Genomic DNA, 9,591 nt, shown 5'->3' with positions numbered 1-9,591 from the left:
ATGCTCTCTGGGGAATGTTACCCCTTTTCTAATAAACCTTCCTTTGACTCTAACTTTGGCGTGTGTGTTGAATTCTTTCCACACTCTCCGCCAAAGGACACTCTTCTTCTCTTGGCACAGGGCTTGGTCTCCCCGCAACTTGGGGAAATTTGCCCTGTCCTGTGTCAGTTTTGAGGCAGGACAGGCAGTGAAGGGAAACCCCCACTCATTCCAGGATATGGCTCTGAAAATATTTCCTTTCTTCAGACCTCCCCCAGTTTTAGCCCTGGCAGGGAGTAAATAAGCCAAGATCCATCTTTTCCAGCCTAGATGCCATCTTTGGCTAAGGCATGACCTTTGGCTAATTATAATATCATTATGATCTCATCTCCAGCGCAAATATTTCAGCTCCCATCATGCACCTGAAACCATGACAGTTCCGGAAACACCATATGAGGAAGAAAACGCAAGAACCGAGCTGCCTGCCTACTGGGAGGAAACAAGGAGGTTACATCAGCACTATGTTTTCCTGGGTTCTGCCTCTGGGAAAAACAAAATTTTTATAACCAGCCATCTTGGGAAAAACTCTCAGAAACACGCATTCACTCTCTTTATCTCTCAAGCTTGCACTGCCCCCCGCCACCCCCAATCTTGAGTGTGTACTTTCGCTTTAGTAAATTTTGCATTTTCCTGTTTGCTGTTTTCCTTGCCCTCATATTCTTTCTTGTGGAATAGGACAAGAATCTGGTCACTGGACCCTGGCACCATCCAGCCGTTTATCTTACCCTTTAATTCTTTCTTGTGGAATAGCACAAGAACCTCAGTTTGGATCTGAAGCTAGAATGAGCTTTCTCTGCTCCTTTTCCCCATGTCTAGACCTAAAACCCAGTATACATACTCACCTAGCAACTCTGTAAAGCTGCTAGATACCCCTAAAAACCACCAGTGCAAAGGGCTAAGGGATACCACAAAAGTGAAGTTCGACATTAATGCCATCCAAACAAGAAATGTGGATCAAAGAAAGTAAACTCCTGTAGACTTTTACTCACATGGGAAAGAAGAGAGTGGATGAAGGGCTGAATAACCTTCTCAATAATTCCAAGAGGCACTTGTGAGTGAAACAAGAAGGGGAAATTTCCTCTTAAAAATAGTTTTATAAAAATTTTGTAATTATGTTTAAAATTAAGCTTTTGAATTCCAATATGATAGTTACATGAAAAGTCATTTATGATAGCATCCATGCTTCCTTTTCTTCTAGAAACTTCTGGGAAAATAGCTGCTATCTCCTCTCCCTTATACTACCTTCCTGTCTTTTTCCAACTCACCCAGTTCCCCAGCAGAAACTACAAATTCTTCCAGAGTCTTCAGAGACACACTTGTCTATACCCTGAAATTGAGTTTATGAGGGCAGTGGATATGCATGCATATGATATATTGCACTGTACATTTGTGTATTTAATAATATAATAAAAATCTTGTGAGAATTGGTATCATTTCCCCTCCTAAAGCTTTTATATTTCATTTCATATTTTACTTAACCACAGTTAGGAACTCCAGGGAGTTGAACCTGTTTGGTAGTACTTGAAACCATTTGGTTCCAGCCATCTGACTTCAGAATGTGACCTCTCAAATGGAACAATTGGATCTTGTCCATGACGAATGCTTCCTGAGAATTTTATTGTCAAATAAGCCAACTTTCTTTCACCTACCCAGTCTCTTACACTTTAACTATTAGGATAAAATCAGTAATCAAATGACTACAGTCATAAATGGCCATAATGATAGAGAAATATATGGTCATGCATATATGAATCTTCAATAGCTGGCTTTAAACACTTAGTCTCAAGATACAGGATTTATATTCTTCTCCTGATATATAAGGAAATTTTGGAATGTGGTGTTCCTAAGGCAGAACCCAAGTCATTTAACTGGAATATAAGCAACAAAAGGGCAGAAACTTATTTTAATACTTTTTAAATTTAGTTTAATTTTTTATTCTATCCTATCCCATCCCATCCTATCCTATCTTATTTCATATTTTTACTGCCACACCCCCCAGGGTTGCATCCCCTGGCACATGATAAGCATTAATTAAATATTTATTGGATGAATAACAATTAGAAATACTGCAAAAAAAAAAAGTGGATAAATGAAGTAGATATATTTATCCTGTGGAATGATTTGCGATACTCCATTTGTAAGGGAAAAGAACGTGTTCCCATGAAAAGGACCTGAGATATATTAAGTGAAAAATTTGTCGGAGAACGGCGTGTTTGGTGCGATCGCATTTCTGTAGAAAAACAAACAAACAAATAAAATCATTATAAATATATAAATGAGAATGCAGAAAAAATGAAACAGTATGCTATACAATAAAATTTTGATGGTGGCTACATTTGGAGGAGGAAGGTATAGCTTTTACATTTTATTCAGAAGTTGAAATGGTACTCAATTTTGAATGAGGAGAAGAAACAATAATTATCAAATGCCAATGTGCAAATGTGCACAATTTACAGAGGAAGTGTTAAAAACTAGTTTCAAGACGTTTGAACATGGAGAATAAAGCACAAGATCAATGTAGGATTTCTTTAAAGACGGCACTGCTATAAAACAGAAGGGAGTGGGATTAGTGGGACTGATACAGGAAATGTTCAGGGAAGGGCCTGGGTCTGGGACACAGTGAGTGAGCCAAGCAGAGAAGCCGCGAGGAACGAGGTCGTCGTCCCTTTCTCCTCCGGCACAACGGGAGAGAAAAACAGGCGTTTCCATTTCTCGCAGTTTCCAGATAATCTCGCGATGCCTCAGAGAAGTAACCCTCTAGTAATCCGCTCTTTATCAGGAGTCTACACCAAATCTCTCGGCTTCCAAAAAATACCGCGATGCTTCCTCTTTTAATCTTTTCGGTGTTAAGTCTCTGTGAGAAAAATTTTTTAAGTCGATTTTTAACTCTGTGAGCAAGTTGTTTATGTTACTGCTCCGATCAATATAAATATTTGTTTTGTACAATAGAGGGGATAAAAAGAAAACGATGTGTCAGAAGTGGGATTCGAACCCACGCCTCCATTCGGAGACCAGAATCCCCAAAGGGAAGCAGAGCTTGAGTCTGGCGCCTTAGACCACTCGGCCATCCTGACACCCTGTAAAGCAGCTCTAGATTTTTCACTAAAATATATACAGAGGCGCAGCGTTTCTGTGACGTAAGTCAAAGCGTTGATTTCAGGGTCGCTGGGTAACAGGCCCAAAAAGAAAAAAGCCACAGGCAGGTTATTACTGCGGGAGTAATAAAAATGTTGAGGCATAAAACTAGGCGTAGGTCTCTTATGATCCTTAGCATTCTCATCCCAATCTCAAGAAAGGAGTACAAACATTTAGTGTGCCCAGACAGCCCTTATTTCGGTAAGGAAGAAATAACAATTTGCCCAAGTCGCTTGGTCGGCTTTCCGGCCTCGAAATCTTACTGAAATCTCAAGTGTGTTTAGCCTCGCCTTAGGGTTTCTTTATTTTGAAGATAGTGAGAAACAAAGAAAAAAATTTTAAAAAACAACTCCGATTCTATGGCATGGCCCTCTTTTCTCTCTTCTATTTAGGTTCCTGTTGTCCCTAGAACTGCCTTGCCTCTCATTGAGGAGTTTCTTAGGGCTCCGAAAGTGAAGCGGCGAACAGCCTAAGAAAGTCCGTGCAAGACGCGACATCTCCCACACGTGCAGGTGGGACAAGGCCGGTCTCTGCCACGAGGGGCTGACCTGTCCCGGGTCCAGAGCAACTCCTGGAGCGACATGCTCCCGTCCTGACCTTCCTGGTCACTCTCAGATATTCCTAATTAAAAGTCTTTATGGCGTCCATTGCCAGGTCGGTGATAACAATGGCGATTTTTAAGGGGCGTGGTGAGGTGAGAATATAGGGAACGTGCCACATCTCCTTACTCAGACTCTTCCAGCTGTGCCCAGACAGCCCTTGGACAGATTTAGAGATTTTTTAATAGGTTTTGTACAGATAGGTATACACAAGGTTTTCATTTTTCTTTTAATAAGGTAAAGGTTAGGTCCCTCTTCTGCATGAGAGAAATGATTGATTTACTATATTTTCTTTCATAAGCTATAATTCTATTGTAGTACCTTAAGTGATTCCCAACATGGCACTAGTAACCTCTTCAAAATTTAAAATTTGTGGGTTTTTTCCTGCTGACATTCCACATTAAAATGGTATTAAACTCTGGATTATTTCTAAGCTTTCGTTTTCATGAGCAATATTCTAAAGAACATTCTTGTTTAGATATTTTCAAATACCCATAATTATTTCCTTAAATTTCTAGAAATGAAATTACTACATCAAAGTTTATCCAGTTTTAAAAGCTTTTCATGCATACTGTCCAACTGCTTACCAAAAAATTTGAAACAATTTCGATCCCCCAAACCTGACCAACATAGAAGTCTATATTTAAACAATAACAAAAGTTTAATAGGTGAAAAATGATAAGGCATTGTTATATGGCTTTATTAGTGAGATTCAACATTCATATTAAAAGGATTTTTGTTTCGCCTTTCCAGCGGTGATGACCTCCCCAGGAGAATATGCCTCTCGCAAAGGACCTCATCAATCCCTCTTCAGAAGAGAAGAGGAAACACAAGAAGAAGCGCCTGGTGGAGACCCCCCAACTCCTATTTCATAGAGATGAAGTGCCCAGGATGCGATAAAATCACCACTGTCCTCAGCCATACACAAACGGTAGTGTTGCGTGTTGGCTGCTCCACTGTCCTGTGGAGGAAAAGCAAGGTTTACAGAAGGATGCTCCTTCAGAAGGAAACAGCACTAAAAGCATCATGAATTAAGATGAGTGAGGAACCATCCCAATAAACACATTTTGGATACAAAAAAAAAAAGGATTTTTGTTTCTACCTCCGTACATACCAAATGTTTGAGGTGTTCATTATTCCTTATTGATTTGTAAAACTCATTAATGAGAGATAAACCCTTGTGATAGTTTCTATTTACCAAGAACTCATGCAGGAAATTCCTTTTATTAACAAGAATCCCATTAAGTCTTTTAATCATTTAGTCAATTCCCATCTCACAGAAACTATGAGATATAAAATTAACAAGGTTCCCATGTAAATCTTTAAAATCCAACCCGTGGCCCACATTTAGTGTCCTTGCAATGTTATGCTGCTATACATATTCTTTTATTCCTGGTCATTTTCTGTCCTGTCCTTATGTCTTTCTCCCTGTATGCATGTTAACCTCCTGCTAACACCTCGATTTTGCTTTTTGTCTTAAATGGCTTGAAGTCCTTTCTGGAATAAGGTGAGATACAATTACATAAATATTTTTACTATTTGCTAAAAATATTTATTGTGCAGTAGGACTTGCCAGAGGTCATCCTACATTTTTATGGAAACACCTTCTGTTACTGCTGGGGTGATGTGAAATCCAGCATTGCCCTAGCGGCATTGGGGAGAAGGAAGAGGACAGTGGTGTTGAGTGATGTCCCTCGGTTCTTCCCCACTGACGCAGAAAAAATTACAGTTTGGTGAGATTTAGAAAAAGTAAGATATATTGAAAGTACATTTTAGAAGGAAATGGCCCACACTAGGGAAGGCTGAAGCCCTGTGGAATTTAAGAGGTGAAGAGATAAGACAGTAGGCCCCAAACGGAGGAGTAGGAACTGTAACAACGCAGAAATGGGAAAGTTTGTTTATATTTGGGCCATGATGGGAGGTCCTAGATGATATTATGTGAGGTCACTTTGACTGACAGTTGCCTGTTGAGCACATACTTACCCAGAAGTCAATCTGTTATAATTAGATTCATGAACTTCCAGGCATAGTCATGAGATTATAATGATGATAGAATGAGGCTGAAGTTAAAGGCAGTACTTTCTGCACATGTGGTTTTGGCTGGTTTAGCCAGCCAGCAACTTTTATGGCCTTTGAGCTCTAGGATTTAGGGTAATTTGTAACCCCAAAAGGGAGGTATTTCTGAGAGGTACTTATGGAAGGTCTTCAAGGAAAGTTTCTGTGGTTACAGAGCTGGGCCTTCGCTCCTGTCATTCTTGCCTGACCACCTAACATTTCTACAAGAGGAATTTTGAAAAGCTCCAAAAATTATTTTAAACTACAGGGATGGGGGTGAAATTCAGATGAGGCTATATTCAAAATGGGATTGACCATATATTGAAGTTGGGAGATGGTATGGGGGAGATGGTATGAACTCTTCCATAGTGAAGAGTTCAATACGGAGTGGGAGGAATCTCATCGAAAGCATGTTGATATTTTGATATATTTCTTTAGTTTTTTAAAAAATGTTTTAGTTGAAAAATATGAAATCTCTCTACACACAAAAAATTAATGTCTGTTCTTTCTCTATTGCATTCTTTTGTGTATCACAAACCCCAAAATGGGTCTGGCAATTACATCCCTTACTATTATCAAGATAAATTCTATATGTGCTCTGAATGAGGAATCTGGGAAAGAGATGAGTGTACCTCAAAATGTTACCCTCAAATGCCCTGGTAACATTTCAAACTTAAAATGCAAAATTAAAGCCAACCAACCAGATCTGAGAAATTTATAATTAAGATAAAAGGCCTTTCCAGAGTGAGGGGCAACAAGTATTTCTTTGATATCGAAAAGAATAACTATTCCGGGAAGCACTAATTTAGGCAGAATCCGAAATAATGTTCCCATTAGGCGACAAAGGGGTATTTATGAGAAAGGGAAAGAGAATAATTACATCAATAGAAGAAAGCTATCTCCATAGTGCAGAAAAGCTAACAGTGATGTTAATTCAAAACAATGTTTTTAATTTTCAGTCCAGTAGTCATTAACTGCTTTCTTGTTATCTTTGCATTTCTTCAGAGCACAAGATTGCTTTAGGCCCAGTCCAAAGGTTCTTTTGCCATTTTAACATTTCAAATGTTTGAAGCAGACTTGCAAAGCAGTTGCTCTGGGATGGCAGCTCCAACTCTATTTTAAAGTGGTTGCATTTATTATTATTTTTTAACATTCTCCAAACAGAAAAAGGAAATGTAACCAGAGCATTACTGTCAAATTTAAGTACAGATCCTTGAATAATGTAATTTCATTATAACATTGATGAGATGGCATAGGAACTTAACTCTTGTTTATAACTTAAACCCGTAATAAAATTGGTTTCATTCTGTGTCATTTAGCTTACTCAAAGTCAACTTCGATAAGTGAGGACTTACTGTATTGTTTGCAGTTTGAAATCTAAGCTACTACATTTACATCCTAGCAAAGCCAATTCCCCTACAACAATCTCCACTAGTTTGGTTGGGCTTTCTCATTATGCTTCAAAGAATCTTCACACAGGAGGAATTTCTGGGTTGAAGAAGGGGCAGGGATTTAGTGATTTAATTACATAAAGGAGTACACTTTATTGCAGAACCAACACTGGCCTCTCAGCCTCAAGAAGAAGGGCACTAATGAAGAAATGTAGACCTAGGATTTCAGCTTCCTATCAGACCACTGTCATCCATGTCTTCAGCAGTATACAATGCTTCATTTATCCATAAATCATCTTTTGTTGCTCTCCACTTTTCATGTTACTTTTCCTCCTCATAATTGACTTTAACTTTTCCAGAAACAGAAGCCATGTTCTCTTGTTCTCCCCAGGAGTCAAGTTCACCTAACACTGGTTAATTCTATATCTGAGTCAAAGAACCATTGTCTTTCATTTGTGAAGAGGCAACTCACCCACCATTGGTACACTACCTTTTGAGTTTTGTTTTTTATTTTGCTGGGAAGAGATGTGTGCTTTCCATCTACACTCTTTGGTTGGGATCACAGAAAACTGAAGGCATAAACAATGGTTCTCATTTACCATATCACAGTTATTTGCTCTTAATTTCAGGGTGCCTTTAAAGTGTTAGGCAGTTATCATATGTATTCTCTCATCTTCTCATTTGTACATTATGGATGGCAGGGGCCATGTACAGTTTTCTTTTACTCTCTGGATTTGTCCCTTCTGGGTCTTATCAGCTCTTGTGGAAGATGCTCTTCTCTGCCTACCCATCCAGAATTAGAAAAACAAGAGCAACTGAAAATACACAATATTCCTGGGGAGCGAAAGAACTAAAAAGTTGTTTTTGAAGTCCTAATGTATAATTAACAACTTCAGATGTTGAGGAAAGAACCAAAGAGTAGCCAAAAGAATGCTACTGGGCCCCACCTCTGCTTTAGGATCTCAAATCCTGATTCAATGAATTCAAATGTTGCTTACCTTTCTGCAGATGAGTAAACTTAGAATCATTTACAAGCTCATTTGGATTTATCCAAATACCAGAGTTTTAAAGTTAAAAATTTTAACACCTATGAACCCATTACAAGAACCATAAGATAAACAACATACAATAACCTGTGTCCTCCTTTGCCTCCCGCATACCCCATTGGCAACCACAATCCTTTTGTCTATATTATAAAAAGAGTATTGTAAGGTATATACAACACTGAGGCTCTTTTCACTCAGTATTTTTAATAACACTCATTCTTGTAGTACATCTCCATTCAAACTGGAAATAGCTTTGTTGAATTCATAACGTTATATATCCCTGCTCCAGCTGCTGCTGCTGCTGCTAATAAAAATGCATTAAGATGCTGCTCCTGAAGCACTGGAGATAAAGTAGATCCAGTATGTGAACTCTCTAAGTTAGCCTAGAGACAGCTCCATCTCTTCCACAATGACCAAGAGTCCATCCCAGGCGCACACTTTCTTGGACTGTTACAAGCAAGGTGCTCTCTTTGTAAGTACCACAATGGACTGAATTAACTCATTTCCCGTTTGTCCAAAGAATATTTTTCGGTGGAGCTTGCGGCTACAGCATTTACCCCGAGATAACTCGTGGATTAGTCCTAACATTACCCCCAAAGTTTGCCATAAAATATCTCACTTTATTATTTTCGCATCGCTCTAGTATATTGATAGTCTTTGGAAACAAGTGACATCATTCTATTTATAGCATTTTTTTTTTAGTAGTATTTCCATTTACAAAATATAGTAATTCTAGATCGTTGAAAATGTCAAATCCTAAAAAACACAGCATTCCTATGAGTGATGTTAACATCGTTCTCAAACTGTCGTTAGCCGAAGATTCATTTGATGAATCCGATTTATGTATACATCTGTTACACTAGGATTAGAGACAAGTTCTGTTTAGAAATAACTCCAAGAAGTTTTTATTTTTTCACATTGAAAACCAGTCATATTTGCTTCATTCTCAAAGAGCGCGTTTATATAAAATTAAATTAACGCTGGAAGCAAGCTGCACTGTTTTTTTCTAAACAGGAAATGGGTTAAGTGAAAGTGGAATGCAATTTTTATTGGTACTCCACCCAATTTTCCAGTTGCAGATCCTTAAGTCTAGAGTAGACAGTTATTGTTAAAGGTAGAAATCCCAAGTACTGGTGTTAGGTAGTTAGGGAGGCATGACCGGAAAGGAGCAAAGGCCCAGCTCTATACCTATAGAAACCTCCCTTAAAGACCTTCCTAAAGGACCTCCCAGAAACACCTCCCCCTTTAGGGTTACAAATTACCCCAAATCCTAGAGCACAAAGGCCATAAAAGCTACTGCTTAACCAGCCACAAATATGTGTGCAG

At 38.7% G+C, this 9,591-nt stretch overlaps 1 non-coding gene and 1 pseudogene across 1 annotated transcript; one reads left to right on the top strand and one right to left on the bottom strand.

Annotated features, from left to right (window-relative positions):
• Window positions 1–3,010: 3,010 nt before the first annotated feature.
• Window positions 3,011–3,113, bottom strand: TRNAL-CAA (transfer RNA leucine (anticodon CAA)). Its single transcript is given in 2 exon segments — window positions 3,011–3,056; window positions 3,076–3,113. It is a non-coding gene; the product is annotated as a tRNA-Leu (tRNA).
• Window positions 3,114–3,229: 116 nt separating this feature from the next.
• On the top strand, window positions 3,230–4,859 carry LOC120599529 (40S ribosomal protein S27-like; annotated as a pseudogene).
• The last annotated feature ends 4,732 nt before the right edge of the window (window positions 4,860–9,591 follow it).

This window comes from Pteropus medius, unplaced genomic scaffold, assembly GCF_902729225.1.
Source record: "Pteropus medius unplaced genomic scaffold, Ma_sr-lr_union100, whole genome shotgun sequence".
NCBI classification, from domain to species: Eukaryota; Metazoa; Chordata; class Mammalia; order Chiroptera; family Pteropodidae; genus Pteropus; species Pteropus medius.
This window is presented reverse-complemented; position numbering and strand designations above follow the sequence as displayed.